The sequence below is a fragment of the Podarcis tiliguerta genome (assembly GCF_965153285.1).
Source record: "Podarcis tiliguerta genome assembly, chromosome: 3".
In the NCBI taxonomy this organism is placed as follows: domain Eukaryota; kingdom Metazoa; phylum Chordata; class Lepidosauria; order Squamata; family Lacertidae; genus Podarcis; species Podarcis tiliguerta.
In genome coordinates, this window is record NC_139536.1 from 84,498,100 (window position 1) to 84,519,776 (window position 21,677).

Consider the following 21,677-nt stretch of genomic DNA (forward strand, 5'->3'; position numbering starts at 1 on the left):
AATGCAGGTTTTGGTGTCCTCGGGTGTCTTCCCGTGTAAAAGTTGGGGTGTCTAGGCGACGTTTCGACGAGTCTGCCCAGTCTGCCCAGCCACGTACATTGGACAAACAAACAGACGAATAAATGCACGGATCGCAGAACACAAGAATGCCGTCAAAAAAGAAGAAAAAACTTCCTCTCTTTTCCAACACATGAAAGAAACAGGACACGAAATTAATTTTGCAGAGTCCAAATTGCTCTTTAACATGGAACATCACCACAAGAGAATAATCATGGAAGCCATCGAGATAGAGAAACACCCTCACAACATGAACAAGCGTGACGACACATCCCGCTTGCCAGACATCTGGAAATTAGCCCTCCCCACAAAATCTGACACCAGATCCAGAGGCACACAGAACGCCATCACCAATCAACCACACCAGACCCAAACCCAGACCCTCTCCACAGATAAATTACAGACACCATCCAGTAGCCAAACCAGGGTGGCACCTCCGGATGCTGCACCCCCCTGCAATCCCTACACAGATCTGGCTGGCACAGGCCACAAAACCACAGCTCGCCCCTATACACGAAGCCAAGCCAGAGCACAACCAAGTGCAGTACAGCCATCTTCTCAGAAAAACTCTTCACAAAGTTCAAGAGTTCAAGACACGAAGGCTTTAGCAACTAATCCACACCTAATGACCCACCTAAGTGGGATTCAGGAAATCACTCAAGAAATCACTCAAGATATCCCTCAAGTAATTAAGGAACAAAAGAAGAAAAGGCACACTAGCCTGGGAACCTCCTCTCTGCCCAGAACATTGGAGGCTATACACCACACCTCCTCAACAGTATTTATAGGAACTCAAACACTGAGATCCTGCTCTGTTCCAGTAACAAGAAGCCGAAAGCACCAGCCTGAAGATGACGAGTGAGACCTCGTCGAAACGTCGCCTAGACACCCCAACTTTTACACGGGAAGACACCCGAGGACACCAAAACCTGCATATATATATATATATATATATGATCATCTCAAAAGCTACCATGTAACACTTAATGAAAATAGGCAAAACCAGTGAAACTCAAACTAGAAATAATACAATTGCTTCCTACAGGGACCTAGTTATACTGAAAATCATATTAACACAAATTAATCAAATGTGGATTTGCAGTTGATCCTTAATATATTGGCTGCAGAACCCACTGTCTTTCGGATATCCCACCACCAGAATGACCATATTAGCGCTTGAAGTTAATAGTGAAAATTGGGAATTAAATTTATTAGACAAAGGGGGAAAGTTTTCCAAATAAAAGAAATACCAAAATGTGAACTGATCCACAGCAAAGGTTGCTTAGAAAAAATGAAGCGTCTCTCTAGTCTGTCTATTCTATTCTATATGTTCTTGTTTTACTTCTGTTCTTATATTTGGTTTTATTGTTTCTTGTTATTCTTATATTGTAAGCCATGCTTTTTTTCTGGGGATATGCAGGGCTACGCATACCCCTAAACATTTTGTGACTCTAAATTTGGCCTCATTGGGGGGGCAGTATTTCAATATGAGTAGGAAAATGAGATTACCCCTAAACATTTTTTTAAAGAAAAAAAGCACCGATTGTAAGTCTGAGACAGCTTCATCTAAAAATGGACAACAACAATTTGGTGGGCACAGCAATCTTCACAATGAGATAGGAAGGCACAGAAGAGTGGCTTCAGCTCAACCACTTTCTGCTTGGGGACATTTCCCCTATGCTTTTGCTCCAGGCTGGTGCAGATGAGAGGCCCACAGACCAGAGTGCTTAGGGAGCCATCAGGGTTTGGGATTCACCAGTTCCTAACCTCCTGAATCCCCCATTTTGGGATCTACCACAGACTACCATTGGGAGCAATTTTCCACCTGCCAGGAGATCAGGCTGACCATCAATTTACAACAGCAGCATGTCAAGGTCCCCAAGCCACCCCTCAAATAACTCACAACACACACATAATTTTTGTTTAAGGTTTTTGGCATAATTTTGGCCACAACTTTATTGAAATACATAAATGTGAGTGGTTGTTTAGGCATTGGTTAAGACTATCTGTCCCCCCGCCTGGGGACAGAACTGACCTTCCGGGCACCACCGAAAGCCAGTAAGGGAAAACAATATTGGGGAGAAATGGAGCTGAGCCACAGGCCCTCACCTCTCCCCGCATGCTCCCCAGGGCTTGCCAGCCCTAGCCCCATTCCAGGGATTCGGATGAAAAGGTGTCAAGCCCCTGGATTCCTTTAATGGAATTCCCTTTCCACAGCAACCTTGGAGGGGCAGGCCCAGCCAATCCTAACCCCTCCACCAACCAATTGATAACCACTGCCTAACCGCAACCTTACAAGTTGTGATGATCTGCTACGCAGTAGGCAAAAACCAAATGGCCCAGCCAATCGGCCAGATGGACAAAATTCCTACCAGGCCCCTGCCCCAACGGCAGACAACCCTATGACAGGCATAGCAAGGTCAACGCAAACCCCCTAAAATATAGGGCGGGTGGGCAGGTGATCCATTGCATGCAGCAAAGAGAAAGCTCCAAGCTGCGTGCCGAGAATTTAAAACAATCGATCCCTCCCACCAAAATTGCAACATACCTTTTACCCCAGCAACCCAGCCATCCAATCGTTGCCATAGGCCTCCTCAGTAACCCTGCCTGGCAACAGAGGGGTGGCCTGGGGGCCCCACCGCAACACGTGCTCTCTATAAGGGAGAACACGCTTTATCAACACAACTGTGTCTATCTGCAGAGTCTAAAGGAACTGAAATCTTTGGCATGCACAGCGCAGAATTTGGATTTTAAGAAATCACTGGAAGGTTCCAAATGTGTTGAATCCACTTTGCAAACGAGACCAAGTAATTTCTAGCATTTTGGTCACATTATGACAGTGCTTTACCAACTATGTTGGTTGCCAGACCATTTCCGGGCCCCTATTTGAAGTGCAGATGTTTAACCCAATAAAGCCTAAATGGTAAATGACCAAGTTACTGAAATATTGCCTCCTCTTGCATACACTTACTAACCAAATGCCCTCACCAAATTAAGTGATGCAGGTTGCTACCTACCAAGGAGAAGACCTTTCAGTAGTGGCACCTCAGCTGTAGAACAGCCTTCCCAGAGAAGCTCACCAGGCACCTTATTTATGGTCTTTTCAATGTCAGGTAAAAACTTTTCTATTCACCCAGGCTTTTTAACCACATATTAAATATGGGCTCCAAATTATTCAATGCTTCCTCTATGCAAGGAAGTGTTTTGCTACCTTTTATTGTTGGCTTCTAACTATTATTGCATGTAACATTTTAAATATATTGTTGCAAGTTGCCCAGAGAATGAAATAACAACAGCAATAACAATGATAATAAAGGAACTATAAAATGTGGGAAGAAATTTGGCCGAGGATATTTTCAGAAGCATCCATACTGCACACCGGCAACAGGCAGAATAGGCTGATGCAGCAAATGGGCCCTGCAAGAGTCACTGTTTAGGGAAGTTTTTAATGACTGGTATTTTAATGTATTTTAATCTTTTGCTGGAAGCTTCCCAGAGTGGCTGGGGAAACCCAGCCAGATGGGTGTGGTATAAATAAATTATTATTGTTATTGTTATTGTTATATTACTTGTGCAGCACAATAGTGGGGACACATGGAGGTGCTGAGGTTCAAATGGGAACAGGGTTCCCTTTACACGATATCCTTAAAACATTTTGGTGAATGCACAGAACTGCCGACATAGCTCAAATATGAATGCCTACTATATGATGTCTACTGCTTTTCAATCCAACCCCATCCATTTTTAAACCATTTATTTTGCTAGTTGGTAAACTCCCATTGAGTTCAACGGTACCCACTCCCAAGTGTGCTCAGGACTGTTGACTTCATGAGATTTCAAATGGCAGGCAACAAAGCAGAGAAAACTTGCCCTACCCCAGACTCTACCCTTGCTATGATTCTGCTGCTCCAGCCATGTTGGTCTTTAGAGCCAAGATAAGCAGTTGTATAATAACTGAGACTAAGGCCCATTGGAGTACCATGGGTGCTAAATTTTCAAAGCCCAAAGGGCTGGTGATAGCAAAACAGAATCATCAGCATTCACAAAAAGAGGTGTGGCCCTGTTCAAAACATTAACAGTGGAGGGAGATAATGAATGCCTTTCAGCATGTTGGCTTGGCTATTCAGATAAAAATATAAAAGAAATGGAATCAAGATGCAGCCTTGGCAGACACTGTGAGATTTATTTTTTTTTAAAAAAAAAGATCAAACAAGGGGCCTTGGGAATTTATTGTAACCCTAGCATAGATAACTGTCTTCTGAGGACAATGTTAGAAATCCCTATGTCTATAAACACAAGGAATTTGTGCCTTTGGTTTAGTAGAAGCAACACTTTAACTGCTGTGCCCCCTCCCCAGCAGAAGAAACTCAGGCAACCAGGATCCCACCCTCAGCATGAAATAAGATTACCAGCTACCAAGTGGTAATGAGAACACTGGTCAGTGTATGTTGTTGGCACACCTCAAACAATCATGTGGCCCATAATTTAAGGAATACTAGCATAGCATAATTATGGCATTTGAATATAACTCCAGTAATGCTTCAGAGGGAGAACAACAATAACAGGAGAAAATGTGAAAAGTAGAGGAAAATTGGCTTTTCCTTCCTTTATCCCTGTAACAAGTAACTCCTCCAACTCTTAAAATATTTTCCTAAAATCCTATTTTAGTGATGCTTCAGTTCCGTTTATTAACTATATGGCTAAAATTCTATGAGTCTCCTGGTCCTGAGAGTGATTTTTTTCCTCCACACAAAAGCATAACTTGGCTCTGCATGATATTGATAAAAATACTAATTTGGTTTATTGGCAGAATTACCAGTAGAAATGAAGATTCATCTGTCACCATCCATTAACTACTATATGTTACTCTAGGCAAAATAAATAAACAAGCAAACAAAGGCAGCCTGCTTCTAATTTTAGTTTGCTTTATGCAGCTCATTTTTGCTTTGAATATTTGCCTCTATAATTGAAGCACATTTTGTGAAAGTTGTGCTTTGCTGGCATTTCATTGTACATGGCAGATTTTCTAGAACCACCACCAGTGAAATCAATGAGATACACCTCCAAGTGCAATGTTTCGGATGAAGCTGGCATGATCCCCATGTGGGGCATGAAGAACTCACCATGCTGTATCCATGTGTGTGGTGAATCACCACCATGAAATGTCAACATGGAGCTTTTTATCCTTCTGGTGGCAGATTTAGACCCTGTACATGAGAGTTTCTCTTGCCAAGAGAATAGGAAAGTTCAGAGTTGATGGTGTCTCTGGACTGCTTGGTATCTCCTGGGAACAGCATAGGCATGATTCTCCTAATTTGTCCCATCGACATACATTTTCCTCCTTTCATGTACTCCTCGGGTTGGCTCTCTTTGTGTGTCGATAACCCCTAGAACAGTCAGGAGGAGGAGGAAGGGGTTCATTACTTCTGGCATGCTGCAATTCATGACAAGGCAGAACGTTGGATATAGCACAATGTTGAATTCCTTCCACAAAGAGCTCCCTCTGTCTATTGGCAATGGTTGTCCAGAGCTTCTGACAAAGGTGCACTCCATGTACACATAGCAAAACAGGAACATGGGTATTCTTCACAGTTTGTTAGTGTACATTCATGGTTACGCCGGAAAAACATTATGGCCGAAGCAACCCACAGATCCAAAATAAATGCAAAATTTTTTACTCTTCTTGTGTGTGGTAGATTTCACCCCATTTTCCCCCACCCCAATCAAGGCATTTTTAAATTGACTATTGAAGATGATGGGACTTGCGAGGAAGGACCTGCTTCCCCTGCTTTCTGGTTTGCATGGTTTTTATTGAGACTTTTTGCTTCTCAATGTTTGAGAAATCTCTTTATACATCAGAACAACCACCTACTTTTCCATGGGACATTTTGAACCAGGTCTCCTAATCTAAAACAAACTTTCCTTTCTACCACATGCTGTAAGTCCAAGACATTTGATAAATAGCAAGCCATTATGTGAACTTTCTGAGAGTCCGTTTGTCAAAGAAGCACTAGCTGCACAGAGCAGAACAACTATTCTGACATTTTATTAAAGGCCTCCTTTTCCCCAAGTCCCTTATCATGTACTCTAAGTTGAAGGGATTTCCCCCACCCCCAAAGCAGTGATGTACTGCTGACATTTTGCCAAGGGGCTTAATCCCTTTATCCTGGTTAACAGCCCATGTAGCCCAGCCAATTGACAGTGTAGTGCAGAGAAATGCATGAGATCTTCCTGTTTATTCCATTTAAATAAGCTATGTTTCCTACCCAAATCAGAGGGAGAAGAGCAGCACCACAGAGCAAGCCAACAGACCACTGCAGTAGCACCTTATTCAAGTTAACAGTGTTGAGACTGTGAGGCAAACATCTCTTAGGCCACAACTGCACCATACATTGAAAGCACTATCATACCAAGTTAACAGTCATGGCTTCCCACAAAGAGTGGTTTAACAATCCCTCTTGCCAGAAAACACTGGAAATTGTGGCTCTGTGTGAGGGGAATAGGAATCTCCTAACAACTCTTGGCATGCTTAACAAACTACAATTTTAAGGATTCTTTTGTGGAGGCCTGGGCTGTTAAAGTGGTATAAAAGGGATTTACGTAAGTATAAGGGCCAACTCCTATGGGCTGAGGTCCCTTTCAGCCCCTGCCAATAAAATATTTGAGGGAGTAGATCCCCACCCCCCAGCTGAAGGGCACTGCTTGTGATCTTGTGATCAATTATGCTGGGGCCCCCAATATTTTATTCAAATTGTCACCCCTGGGTGAGAATGTGGCCTAAGTTGTTGCAGGAAAGAAGGATTGTCATAGTATCATGTTCAAAAAGAATACTTAAATAATTTCAGATACTCTATTTTTCTGCACCCTAGATATATCAGGAGTCATCACTCTAAATTATATACAGTTTACTATATGTAAAATGAATCATTCTCTCTCTCTCTCTCTCTCTCTCTCTCTCTCTCCCTCCCTCCCTCTCTGTGTGTGTGTGTGTGTGTGTGTGTTACACAAACTGGGAACTCTCTTCAGTAATCTCCAAACTCTTAGTTCCTCTTTTCCCCAAAGAAGCCAAGTGTGATAATGTTTCCCACAGCGCCTCACAGCCCACAGAGCTGACCCCATTATAATGTCTAGGAGAATGGGCTAATTCAATGCATTTTGGGAAAGGTCTGCTTTCCTTTACAGGATGATCAATGAACATGCCTGCATAGAAGCTAGGCAACTGTGGCTTGCCCTCTATTCAGGAAGATTGTTCAGAAGGTAACCTCCTGCCTGATATAACCACTGGACACCTATTCACAGAGAGAAACCATTAGCACTTATCTATTTTTCCCCTCTCTCATCAATCTCTTCAGAAATCTGACTGAACAGTGCAGCTCCAGCACGGCTGCAGAAAAGGGAGAACATTTTGGTTGCAACCCTCACCCCGCTGTGGTAATTGCTGTGCTATTAGCCACCTTTGTAACCTTTTCATAGCCCAAAGCCAACATTTAATTAGGTTTTGGGCTTATCCTGTGGAGAAACACAGTGCAGCCTTTTAAGTACTTACATTTGTGTTGGCTATCAACAAATCATCAAAGAAGCTAATACATCAACTGGAAAAATACTAGGGTGTATGTCAGCTTTTCCTATGTGGTGTGCGGGGTGGGGTGGGTGGTCGGTTTGGACTTGTTCCCCCAAACAAGGGTTGTTGCTTGTGAAACAGGCAGAAATTAAAACTATGAAACTTTTACAACAAGGGAGGTGCTGCAGCGAAGCTCCACTTGTAGAATGATTGCCATGCAGAGGAATGCTTGCAGAAATACATATTGCCACAGGGTTCTGTCCTGGGCCTTTTGTTGTTCAACATCTTTATAAATGAACTGGATGAAGGAATTGAGGAGATGACCACCAAATTGGCAGACGATGCCAAACTGGGAAGGGTAACTAATGCCACAGAAAATAGAATCGGGATTCAAGATGGCCTCAACAAATTGGAGAACTGCGCCAATTTTATTTCAAAAATGGAGTTCCATAGGGGCAAATGGAAGGCTCTGCACTTTGGCAGGAAGAACCAGCTACACAAATAGAAGGTGGGGGACACCTGGCTTGCCAGTAGTACATGTGAAAAGGATCTAGGGGTCTTAGTAGACCATAAGCTTAACCAGACCGTCCATGTGTCCTTATTTTCCAGGGACAGTCTCAGTTTTACATAATCCATCCCAGTTTCTGATCTGATCCTGGAATGTCCCGCTTTTCCTTAGGATGTCCCTATTTTTACTGGATAAATATTGGAGAGTATGGTAGGATGTCCATATTTTCATCGGAGAAATGTTGGCGGGTATAGAATTATGTGACCCTGAGCCAAGGAGATAAGTAACTATACAGCCTTTAGAAGACATCTGAAAGCAGCCCTGTATACGGATATTATTAATTTTTTAGTGTTTAATAGGTGGCGTATAAGTAATAAAATTGTGAGTACTATTATTATTAAATAGGACGTCCCTATTTTCATTGGAGAAATGTTGGAGGGTATGGCTTAACATGAGCCCACAGTGTCATGCAGCAACAAAAAAGTGAATCCTTTTCTAGGCTACATCAACAGATCAAGGGACGTAATAGTACTAGTGCATTCTACCTCCATCAGACCACACTTGGAGTACTGTGTTCAGTTCTGGGTGCCATAATTTAAGGTTACTGACTAACTGGAATGTGTGCAGAAGAGGGCAAAAATGATGATAAAGGATCTGAAAAACAAGGCTTATGAGGGAGTAGGCTATGTTTAGCCTGGATAAGGCAGAGAGGTGGGCATTCCTGAGCTGGAGTTGAAATGGATGTGTGCATGCAGGGAGGGGCGGTGGTTTTTGTGGAGCTACACATTGTTGCTTTAGGGCTTCTGTTTCAGGATCTTAAGTTTTGCTACTTGTTTTGAGAAGTCTGCTTCCTTCTACCATACCCAACTTTGTGTGTGTGTGTGTGTGTGTGTGTGTGTATTCGTTTTTTGTAAATAAGGCAGGTATTACAAAGACACTCTATGTCTCAAGTGTTCTCTCATCCAAAGGAAACTAAACCATTCTGTGCTGCACCTGGACTCCTCACTGCTCAGGGAAATGGGGAATTGCTTCGCAACAGATAAAACTATTCATGTGGTGTTTATATTTTTAAAAAATGCATTTAGCAAAACTGGACAGTATTTGGTTCACCTCTCTGCAACTTTGCTTCTACACTGGTGAAATGCATACAAGGTAGTCTGTTTCTTTGGTCACTCGAGACGTTGTCAAAAGAAAGCGACTTGCAAGAAAAACAAAAAAGACAGATTGAGAATTTTAATGTGTGCAGCAGGCATACTGCAGGCCTCTAGGATTCATTTGAGAGAGTGGGGTAGGGTGGGGATGTAATTTGAACCTTTGAGAATAGCAGGAGAAATCTAGACCAAAGCCATAACTTTTTACATCTGAAAAATAGTACACCTTCCTGTAGCTTTTCAACCATACAGGGTAACCACTTGCACACCATGAGAAAGGAAGGAAGGAAGGAAGGAAGGAAGGAAACAAATAACCAAGAAGGGGGGCATTTATTTGCATAAAGCTTGGATATTCAAATTTATATGGATAGATGCAAATTTAGAAATGATTACTATATGTAAGGGCAATTTCAGCTTGGTGTGATTTTATTCATTACATTGATAATGCAGAACATTATCAATACCCCCAAGCCTATAGATAGTAAAGCAGGAATGCATACAGTGTGTTCTCCTTGAAGGTCTTGTACTCCCAGACTCCACCTGTGGACTACTTTGACAGGTGGGTGAATCAACTTAAAAGTGCACTGTCAGCCCATTTCTTCTTTGGAGTGAGTGAATTAAAGTGCAATCCTGATTCTTGCTTTGCAGGCACAGCTTGTTCTGCTTAAACTGTGCCTTCAAGTGGATTATTCCCTTGTTCAGGCTGCCCCCAAAAGATCGCTCCTTTGCAGCCACGCCTTGAATTCAACTGTACGCCCAATTCTTAGACTGTGCTCCTGGTTCTTTTCAATTTGGGTTGTGGATGTAGCTGTCCCGCACCTGATGTTAGGACATGAACAGGGCAAGTGGCCTGGATTGGGCTAAATGGGGAGCCTGGAGGGTCTAATTTCAGCCCTACTATGGTAAACCAATGCCTGTACTATTTAAGACTGCAAATGTGGGCTCACATCAGTTAATATTTCTCCATCCAATACATACCAGATATATATTTCTCCATCAAATATATAACCCTTCCACAAAGAACATGGAGAAACCAATGTCAGAGAGAAGTGTTATTAATAATAAATATGAAAAAAAAATTCAATCAAGTGAGCTCCCAATTGCAGTCTGAAGTGGTGCAAGCCACAGACAAGTTTACTCAGTGAGAATTAGGTCAAGGTCAGGAGGAAATGCAGAACAATGGCGCTGAAAAGCACGGGGTCTCGGTGGGTCTATTTCTCTACTTTGCATTCCCACCATGAACGCGGTGTCATAGAGTACAATTAGGCCCTTTGTCTTTGGCCAGCAAATTGGACAACCCATTCATAATTTTCATTGGAAGCAATTTGCGCTTGGAATGAAAAGGAGCCTTTCATCAAGAAATTTTGCATTCATTAATGTTCTCTTCCAGCAATGAAATACTAATGAAATGAATGCATTCCAAAAGCATGAAGCATACAGGAATTGTAATAACCCTAAATATTTGATTCTTGGCTTTTCTGAAAACTGAATGGTCCATGGCCAACTGATTGCCTATTAGCTTTTCACAACAGGGCAGGCAGTATAATAATTCTGCATAGCAGGATATTCTGATTTAACCAAACTTGGCCTTCCTTTGATATGCTTAACCTGAAAAACTGAAACTAAAACAAGATAATTAAGCTTTTGTTGTTATAATTTTTGAATCACGGTTTATTGTGCAAATGGTATTGTAGTTTACAACAAGAACTTCAGTCCATTGTACAACCCTTCCTGAGGGTAAAATGACAAATGAATCTGTTTTTATATCAAGTAAATTAAGCAAGTCACTCTCTGATGAAATAAAAATACTTATCATTCATGTAGTATTATTTAGAAACATTCCTGAATTCTAAAGACAGAACCCAATCCAAATCTGTTTATGCAATCTTTTCCATAGCCTCATTTCCATATTAAGGAATTCTTGTGTTTATATTTAATCAAAGAGGAACTCTCTCATAGAAGCTTTCTTTGAAAGCTGTCAAGTTCATTATTTTACCCCAAGGAACGATTGTGAAATGGCCCAAAACATTAATTATAATAAACCCCTAATTTAAAAACCCATGCTACACATTAAATACAATAACTTATGTTTAGCCAATTCTCTCCCTTACTGCTTTACCTTGGAGCAGGCTATCATTTATATGGAACAGAGTGCTGTTCATCTTTCTTTTTTAAAAAAAGATACAGCCTTTGATTGCTAAGATGATTATTTTTCCTAGGATCAATTGCTGTGTGTTTGGTAATACGAGAGCTGCCAGCCTGAAGCATACATTTTTGTGCTGATGGTTAAACACACAACACAGCAGAATAATAGAATAGGAGGAAGGAGACAATGACGATGTGATCCAAACATTTAACTGTAGAGGAATAAAGAAAATCAAATAAATGTTCAGTTGGAATGTTTATGCAGAGATTGTGTTACTGCGATATAAAAGTAGTAACAGTGCAATCCTATACATTTCTGCAGAGAAGTAGGGATGTCAAATAATTCTGACAGCAGAAATGGGAGCAGAAATTTCTGGTGTTCCCTTATTCATCCCATTTCCAGAATGTCAATAAATCCAGCATATTCGATCCATATTCTCTGTTGCTGATTTCAGACTGCAAATGATATGTAATTGATGGTGTTTTCCCCCGTTTGCATTGTTTGCTTTGCAATAGGGTGTGCAATGACAGTGCAATTTACACAGTTAATCACATAAATTACGTGAGTGACACAGCTTTGTAACAGCAGACAGCAGGACAAATAACATCATTTTTGATGAAAGATGAACTGCAGTACAATGGAAGCAGCGCTGCATGTGACAAATACAGGGCAGAATGGGAAATGATACTTTCTTATATTCTTACCCAGGCGTAAGCCTCACTGACTTCAACAAAACTGAGGGTATAGTGCTAACTACCACCACCACTGGCAGGACTTTGCAGAGTGACTGGGCATTCTAAATTCCAGGCCCCATTATTCTCTGCATGAGATCCATCAAGAGTGCAAGGTTTCCTAAGACATACGTGGCAACAGAAGGAGTCTTAGCACATGAAGGCATTGCTTCAGAACCTTCACCACATCCTCAGATGCTGTTCCAGCAGGACCCTCAGCATCAGGATTTCACGAGGTTGTTGTCTTGGGCACAACAGGGCCTAAACTTTGGAATGGGCTCGGAAGCAGGATGCTGTGGCAGCATTATATGCCATAATGGAGGATATGGTACCCAACAGAGTGGAAACGGGAAGAGATGTGAGTAGCTGCACCCGCAGGAAGAACTAGTACTATGCTCATCATGATCTGAGCCACATCACAGAGGTAGTTTGGGCTTGAGGATCTGGATAATTTGAAAGCTTGCACATTGTCTTGTGGGGTTTTGGTTAGCCTAATGAAGGTATTGCCCTAATATGGAAGTTGAAATTTTCTTATGGATCTACACAGTTATTTCTACTTTTTCTAGAACTGTTTGAGCTTCTCAAAAGCGATCTAGAAGACAAGTGGTGGAGAAAGACTACTGAAACAGATAGGCCTTGATCTGATCAGCGAAGATCGTTCTTATTTTTCAGAAGGTTGGAGAACCCCACAATGTAGGACACCACAACACACACACACACACCATTTCAAGAGTTAAATATCAACAAACTTCTCAAACCATTTGGCATGCCTATTAGCGTAAATAGAAGACTCAGAGGCCTTATCTTGGGAAACTGCAAATGTACCTGTCAGCTTGGCATGTCACTCATACCTCCTATGTGAGCACAACTCACTGGGGTGTATTTACTAAGGCCATTTCTGCTGACAATTTCCCTTCCACTATAATTTCAGAAGCAGAGTCAGCCCTATGCTGGTATCATATAATTCAATCAAATTACATGTTATTTCAAATGTAATTGTAACCTGTGTTAAACTCAAGCCAATGCCAGTAAGTGAATCACTACTGAGAAGGAAAATTTTGAAAATCAATTTTATTTCAAATATCTGCTATGTGATTTTTAGTAATGACTAATAATTTAAGGTATTTGCATGTAATCTCTCCAGAATTTGCATAAATTTAAACAACCTACAGTTTTAATATTTCAAATAAGGGTTGCAGAGTTCTCCTAAGCCAGGCTGGATGGGGAGCTTTGGGGGCTCATTAAAACTCAGCTTTGAAAAGAGAGGTGATTTTTTTACTGGAAATTTTCTCTGGTTCAGATTAAAATCTGAGCCACAGAAGAACTGCTGGATTTCCTTGCTGACAAGAGCTCTGCATGACCAAGAAAGAGGTCTCTCCTTGCCAGACAAGGCTTTTGCAATCCACAAGTCACCCAGCTCATCTTCAAAGACTCTCAGGAGTGTCTAAGACTGCCTCTCCTGTCTCTGCTATGGCAGCCTCTGCCCCTTGTAGAGGTGGCACCTTCATTGCTGAGCTTCTGTCACCAATTAAAAACCTAATTATCAAGACCTTTGAAACATCCTGTTATGGTAGGCTGTGCCTTAGCATGTTTTCATTGACCTCAGTATTATGTCTTTTTGAGCTGAAATCTGTTTGAATTTTAGCAAGGTTGTATTTTACAGATGAAGGGAGATTGTGTTTTATGTTTTTACATTCTCTGTATTGTAACCTTTCCTGTTGTGTTAACAATGGCAACCTATATATACCGCTACTACTCATTTCGATGGAATGAGTTGGGTATGATTTAGGATGCAATTCTTGTTCAACTGGGGTGACTGGGAGGTGCCATTGGCTTGGCTAGTGCCCTGTGAGAAAATGAATGTGTGTGTAATGATATTTCAAGGAAGCCTTTGCAACAAGCAGAGATTTTGTAGCAAATGGGCACAAGGCAATGGACTAGGGTTTATTTAAGATATAGAATTGGAACAACAATGTTCTGGCTATTCTTCTCCATATACAACTATTGGTTCTCTGCATATGCCTTTTTGTTTGAAAAATCCAGTGCTATATTTTGTGAATGGTCTACAGTGGGAAGAGACTAATATAAGTGCTTAACTAAGGTATTAAATAAGATGTTTTCATTGGGCAAAGGAATGTGCCTGTGCGCATGCCTCCTAAACCAAGATGCATAATGGAGCAAACCTGTACACAGTGCAACCCTTGAACATGCAACACAACAGCAAATTGGGGTAACTTTGTTTGCACCTGCAAGTTTCTCTCATGTTGCATTGGGGAAATCTTCTCTGCCTATGCTCGACAAATACCCTGCTTGCTTGTTGAATATTTACTGCAAAGAGGATTCACAGTAAAGGAGGTATGTATCCAACCTGGCCCCCAGTGAAGTGCACTTTTATCCAACTCAGCTTTGAGAATAAGCTTCAGAAACCTTCTCAACACACATTTGATCAAATCATTGCGTGACCAGGCGGCGACAGCCCCAGACCCCAGGGATCATAAGGAAGGAATAAAGACCCTGACAATGTTATATGGAATTAAAATTAGGCCATAACTTTATTAAACTTCTGAATGTAGGAAGACCTTGGCTTAGGCCTTGGGCGTGTATCCCCCTCCCAGCTGGGGGAAATTGGGGCTCATCAGGGTAAATGGGATATGGGAGTGCTGTGCAAGACATAAGTGTAGCAGGCAGCCAAGCCCATATCCCTGCACGCAGGGTAGTTCATTGACGACCTTTCAGTGTATGACCGTTGACACCCATATATATAACCCCTTTAAGAGGGGGACCCTGGAATCACTGCTGCAGGGGGTGAGTCACCACTTCATGCCCCCACCCATGGTGAAGAAAAGACTAAAGGATTCCACCCAAGGCCATAACCGCCAAAGTTGTGACGAATTGCTACAGGGAAGACAAAACCTGCCAATGCAGGAAAATTTCTTCCCGGTCCTTCAACAGCAACCAGTCAAAGATCGTAGCAGCGCTCGCTAAACAGGAAGAAAAAAGTTAACCTGCAAATAAGAAACATTAAACAAAGGGAAGGGAGGGAGGGTGAATCTCCAGAGCCGACCGCCTGGCTATTCTCGCTTCCACCCCCTATTTATAAATGGGGCTGGTCCCACCTCCCAGCAAGAAACTTGATTACTGAGGCTAGGTGTGAACCTCCAAAAATCAACACTGAGAGGCAAGCCAGCCCCTGTTTGCCAGTAAGCCCCCTGGGAACTGTAGCACCACACATGATCCCACAAAGGGCACCCACAATGTAAAGTGTGAGTGCTCATTATCAATTCTCTAGATATGGGCACTGTTCCTTTCCCTTTGGCCGGAGACAGAAAATTCTGTGCTTGGTAAATATGTGCTAGCAACAGCCCACATGACAAATGAGTAATGGACTTCACATTACTAAAATTAGACGCAAACACAACACAGTAACCGCCTTTGCGCTCTTGCACTATCTATCTTGCATTTGGGGTGTCTCAAGTTTCCTGCACTAGTCAAGTGTAGAATAAATATAGTTTCAGCTAATTGGAATGTCTTTTTAATTTGATGACTCATAAGTTATGCTTCAGTGACCACTCATACTTTTTATTTGTTAGGCAATATCTACCCACTCAATGACAGTTTTGCTTTGCATGTTGCACAGAAGCAGCAGTTTCCACACTACTGGATATTATGCACAGACAAAGCAGTGCTGCAAGGGAGAGCCGTGAGTTGTACTGCACTGGGGACACACAGGAAATTCTCTCTTTGTATGAGTCATTTTTGCATTCTCATGGCTTCTCCCTTGGAGCGTGCATAGATAGTGCCTGTGACTTGGGAAAGTCAGTAATATCTCTTCACTGAAGCTTTATAACCATAAATATTCAGTGAGGCTATGTGCTTGAGTCACCCACTTTGCTCCAGATTAACCACGGGCTGCATGAAATCTGCAGAGACGTGATGAAGTTTTTCTGGAGACAATCAGGATACTCTCTACCAGAAATACAATGTGCGAAAATTTCTGTTTTAAGACTAAAATTTTATGCTGTGATATGTTTTATTTATATGTAGCTTTTTGGCCCAAAGACCCCCAATTTGAGGAAGAGATTATTAAGAAGAACGAAAAAGGCAATAACATGCAATGAGATACAACAGAACAAAACTATATCAAATAGCAATTCACCAAATACCCACCAATAGGTATGTGATCAGGGACTGCACTCATGTTTTCAACATAGATGGAGCTTCCCAGCATTTCACGTCATTTGGAAGCCAGGTTAACTCACAAAGCTACCTCAGTAAATTTCTGTTGAAGCACAAGATGCCTAACTAAAATGCAGGCCAACTAAAAATAAAATAAAAATCAGTATACACACTTACTGGAATCTGAAGCTAAGTCTTAAGAAAGGAATTTATAACTGCTGAAGAAGGCTTCTGGGCTTTTTCAGATCAGTAAAAAAATGCCAGTCATTACCTTAAAGCCATATGTGGCTTTTGGATGCAGATATTTTTTGGACTATTTCCACCCATTCCACAGAACCCATCCCTTGAGACTATCAGCTGAGGTTCTCCTCCAGGTTCCCTGCAATCTGAGATAAGGTTGGAGGAGAAAGTATTTTTTGTAGTGGCACCATGGCTCTTAAATGTGCTCCCTGGGGAGGCTTCTACAATGTCACCTTGGTACCAAGGTTATTGCTATTTTTCTGTTCTCAAACTTTTCAAACCCTTTAGGTCACTGTGAACATCCTCCCCCCCCCCCCACCACCGCCATTATGTTTTGCCTATTGTATTATTCCACTGTCTTATGAGGTTGGTTTACTGCAGAGCTTGCCAATCTTTTTGGACCAGGGACACATTTTGACTTTTGTGAGAGTGCTGGGGACTCTAGCCACTATATGGCTGTCATGGGGGGTATGGCATAATACAACAGAGGGTACAATTGTGCTGCAGATTTTCCCATAATTGTATTTTCATATGAGAAAAGGCTTTACCTCTTCTATTTCTGCCTAGAAAATAAGACAGAAACAGGAGAAGTGCATTAAAAGGGAGGATTGTTGACTTATATTGGGTCAAGCCATTGTATTGCATAAACACCCTGGCAGAGGCTTCCCAGGGTTTCAGAAATGGGAAATTCTCAACCCTACCAGAATATGATGGGGAATAAACCTGTGTCCTTCTGCATGCACAGCAGAGGTTCAGTCCATGAGTTGTGCTCCTTCCCTATTGAATTTCAAGGCACTTACTCCTAAAGGGGTCTTGGATTACAGCTTTAAAAGCTCTGTAGTGTGCCTTCCTCAAAATTGCACTAGTAAAATCTTTGAGAATAAATATCTACCTATCAAAATTGCCACCATACTAAGAAAATCTGAGAGGAACTCAATAGCTACAGCTTTTTTATATATATACACATTCTATTACACTTCACTACACTATGCAATAAATAATAAGATATGTTTATAAGAAGACATGATGCATTCAATAGACCCACTATTTGGGATTATACTCTTTTCTTCACTTGAGTACACTTATTGGACATGCTTGCTAGCACAGCTGAATAGGTATACTGCATAGTCTCAGCAAGCTGTGGAACTATGATGTAATTTCATTGAATATAGAAAACAATGTGTACTACGAGACTGTGTCCTTCTACCATACTCTGAAGATTATCATTGTGAACACTCCACAGTATGAAAGCCATTACAAATTCAATAAGGTATTTTGACATTAGAATAGTAAATTACAATTAATGCGGCAATCACTTTAATATTGGTAGCTTTTAAAGGTTTTTCTGTCAAAAGCAAAGACTTCCATGTACATTTATGTGGACTGATCAACACTAGCATTTCATTCGATTTTTAAATATATATTTTTTTAATACACTGAATATTTTCAGTACACAAATGCATCATACCACAAGTATGGATGATAAAATAGTGCGCAGCATCCAATGTCGGCCATTGGGTCTAGTCTGGGTATGTTGTTGGCATCTGTCTGTCTCGAGAGACAATGGAGTGTGCCTCCGGTCAAACTAAAGTGACCTCCGTGGGACACAATCCTGGGCAGTGGCTATGGAGGTATTGGACTGCTCAGACAACAAGACCCCTCTGTTGGCCTCACTGATGTGGTCCAAAGGAAAGGAGAGCATTTATGTTTGGCATCAGCTTGGCTGAAAGAGTAGCCAGAAGGAGTCGTGCAAGGTGCCATCCAACTGTTTTGGGGACTCCACTCCAGATTTGTGTAAGGTTTACTCCTTAGACTTTCTTCTCCTGAAGATGTCCCTCAAGGCAGCATAGATTTAAGATCAGAGTTTTCCTTCTTCTAGATGGGCTACCATCCCAGGTTGATGAGTCCCATCTCTGGGCATGACTTACGGTAGTTGGATGTTGCTCCAAATAATTCAAGTGTATACATAAAATATAAAGAATCAAAACCTACAATAAACTAAGGCATAGATTGGTTACATAAGGGAAGTCTGGGGGATTATCCTAGAGGAGCATTCATGTTGTGTGGACAACCTGAGTTGAAACCTTGGAACATACTATATTGTGCAGTTGTCTATCTGATTGTCTGATTTATTTTGACACGCTTAGGGGACAAAGAGAATTTGATATCATATTTGTTTATGTCATTGGATCATTTTTGATCCAGTGAGTTTTCCAGCTGTGTCTTTGTCAAGGAGAGCAGATTTCAATACAGCATTAGTGATAGATATCTGAAAGCAGACCCCTGGACCTATCCATCTTTTCAGATATCTATAACCCAAATGCTGTGAGTGACTTTTGGAAGCAGTGGGCAATATAATCAGATATCAAAACTTGACTCCAGAGTAAAATACTGGGACCATTTTAATCATAAGCTTGAATGTTTGTCTCTCAAATATTGGAATATGAGAAAACCCCTAAGGCGAAACACGTACAGGTAATGGTAAAAAAGAAATACATAGTAAGGAAAAGTTATATCTATTCAGTGCTCAAGTTCTCAATATGCAGTAGAGCAAACCGTTGTTTTCAATTTTGAATGGGAGGTCAGCCATGAAATCAAGTGCAGTCTCATTCTTCTTTTAAACAACAACTCTCAAAATTCCTTTTCCTCTCCAACAGTGTCAAACCCAACACAGTGATTAGAAGGTTTTATTGACAGATGTGTAAAATCTTTGCTCACCTACTAAAAGAGTTCTTCAAATCTGCTCTAGCATTCACTATTCTTTTCATGTGTATCTAGTGTGTACTTCCAAAATGTATAACCGTGTCTTTCTTTTCCGAGTTTCGCAATGTGTTAGTGGGACTTAAGACCCAAAATCCGCCACCAATGAGGATGTGTAGAAAACAGCTTGTGACCACAGGACTGGCTAGCAGTTTCCTGGAAGAGGCTGAGGTAGGACCCTGAACACAGCATCCTTTGCACAAATCAACCATTTAGTCACACTAAATGGTTGCTGCTCAGGACTCTACAAGATGGTCTACTGGAACTGGACATCAGCTGTTCTGAATTACTGTGGCATTTGCTAACAGTCTGGGATTTCCCCAGCTGCAATATCTGAAAGTAGGGTTCTAACTTAGGTGTGGGGAACCAGTGCTGCTCCAGAAAGCAACACCCATTATCCCTGAGCACTGTTGATGCTGGCTGAGATTCATGAGAGCAACAATATTTTGAGGGTTAGGCTATAGGTCTGCCACCCCTCACCTAACCAATAAGGGTTTTTTTGTTGTTTTTCAAGTGGTGGGGAAACATTGACTCTGGCACTAAGACTGCACTCTTCTGAATGGCTACCTGAAAGTAAGGAAACATGCATAGGAAACATACATAGGATTGCTCTGTAAATGAATCATATGATGTTCCAATCCATTGTAGCACAATTACAAATCATAAGCTGCTTCTCCTTACTGCAGAGAAACCAGATTAATATGCAAATATGACATTATTGCAGGGTTTCAATGAACACTGAAAGAAAAATGGATGCTTTTGCTCCCAAATTAAATGAACAGCTGGCCATGCATTAGAAAGCATATCGGGATTGTGACTCACAAAACAGATGCAAAGGCAATCTTATTTACCTCTGACCTGGATAGAGTAAATTACAAAAGAGATCTGTATTCTCCGATCCGGTAACTGTTGTAAAATACAGTTTTGTGTTTGCCTTTAGCAAGAGGATTTTTTCAGGAGGCTGAGATGTTGCCTCATTTCACCTGAGCCTGGAGAACAAGAGCATTTGGGATTTGCACATGAAAGCTTTTCTGAGTAGGTTACCCATGATGGCTGTGACTTATCAAATCAGACCTGCTGCTGGACTAGACAGTTTACACGACACATCATATATGCAAAAGTTGGAGCAAAAAGCACCTTGGCAAAATGTTCTTCAGGCACTTCAAAAAAAAAAAAAAAAAAAAGCCCATTCAAACATCTTCCCGATTCCAGTTTCTGGGTCCTCAAAAATAAACATGGAACACGGTTTACCATAAAAGTCAATGGCCACATTTACAGAGGGAAGGAAATAAAAGAGGCCAAAAAACACCCAATTGCTGAAATTAAATGGGCCACAACTTCTTCAAAGGTACCTGGCATAATACTGAAAGCTATTAAGACCAGTGGGGAGGGAGTGGGGAGTGTAATAATACTTCCTGTTACAATGCCCAGGCAGACTAGCTTCCATAGATAGCCAGCATGTTCGCTTGGCACAGTTCAGTTCACCCCAAAACTGTGCTTATTATTATTATTATTAACAAAATGTATATACCACCTGTGTGACCAGTCCCAGCTTTAAACCCTGGCATCTCAAGTAGGGCTGAGAATGCCCCTTGCCTGAAACAATGGAAAGACAGTACTGAGCTCGATGGGCCAATAGTCTGAGTTGATAGAAGCCAGCTCCCTGTGTTCCTCATCTATGCCTTATTGCCATACTGAAAGCAGATCAACTTCTATTCCTGTTGTATTACCCACCACAGCGCCATGGGACCATAGACTGCATATGGATTCATTATCTTCTGAACACATTCCCATGAGATGCTCTTTGTGACAAGTAAGACCTACACCCATTCCAAAAATCTACCAACAGAATCTTCCGTCACTACCCCATCAGTTTTAGAAAAAATGGACTGCTATTTCAGTCTCTTCAAACAGAAGTGTTCTCTACCGTTAGCATTGTTGAAGGTTTCTTTGAAAAATCACTGAGCATTGCACAATCTCAGATGGAAGCAGAATAGAACAAGATGGGAGTGCTGGGATTTTTTAATACACTGGCAAGGATAGTGAGCCAGCACCAGGTCTTTTCATACATCTATGGAAATCTAGCCAATCTTAGAGGGAAATATATATGCATTTTGTTGAATGAAAAACTGATTACCCTGTCACGATACACTTCAGCATATGGCAAAACTGAGTGTGACGCTTTCATACATGACCTTTCCCTACATTCCCTTATGTCTATGTATACCTGTGTAGGAAAAAATGAGATGCTGGCAATAGCCTAGATGGACATATCAAAGCAAGCCATGCTGCTATTGGGAGCTTATGGGACACTTAGAAATATATTAGAAAGATGTGCAAAATTAAA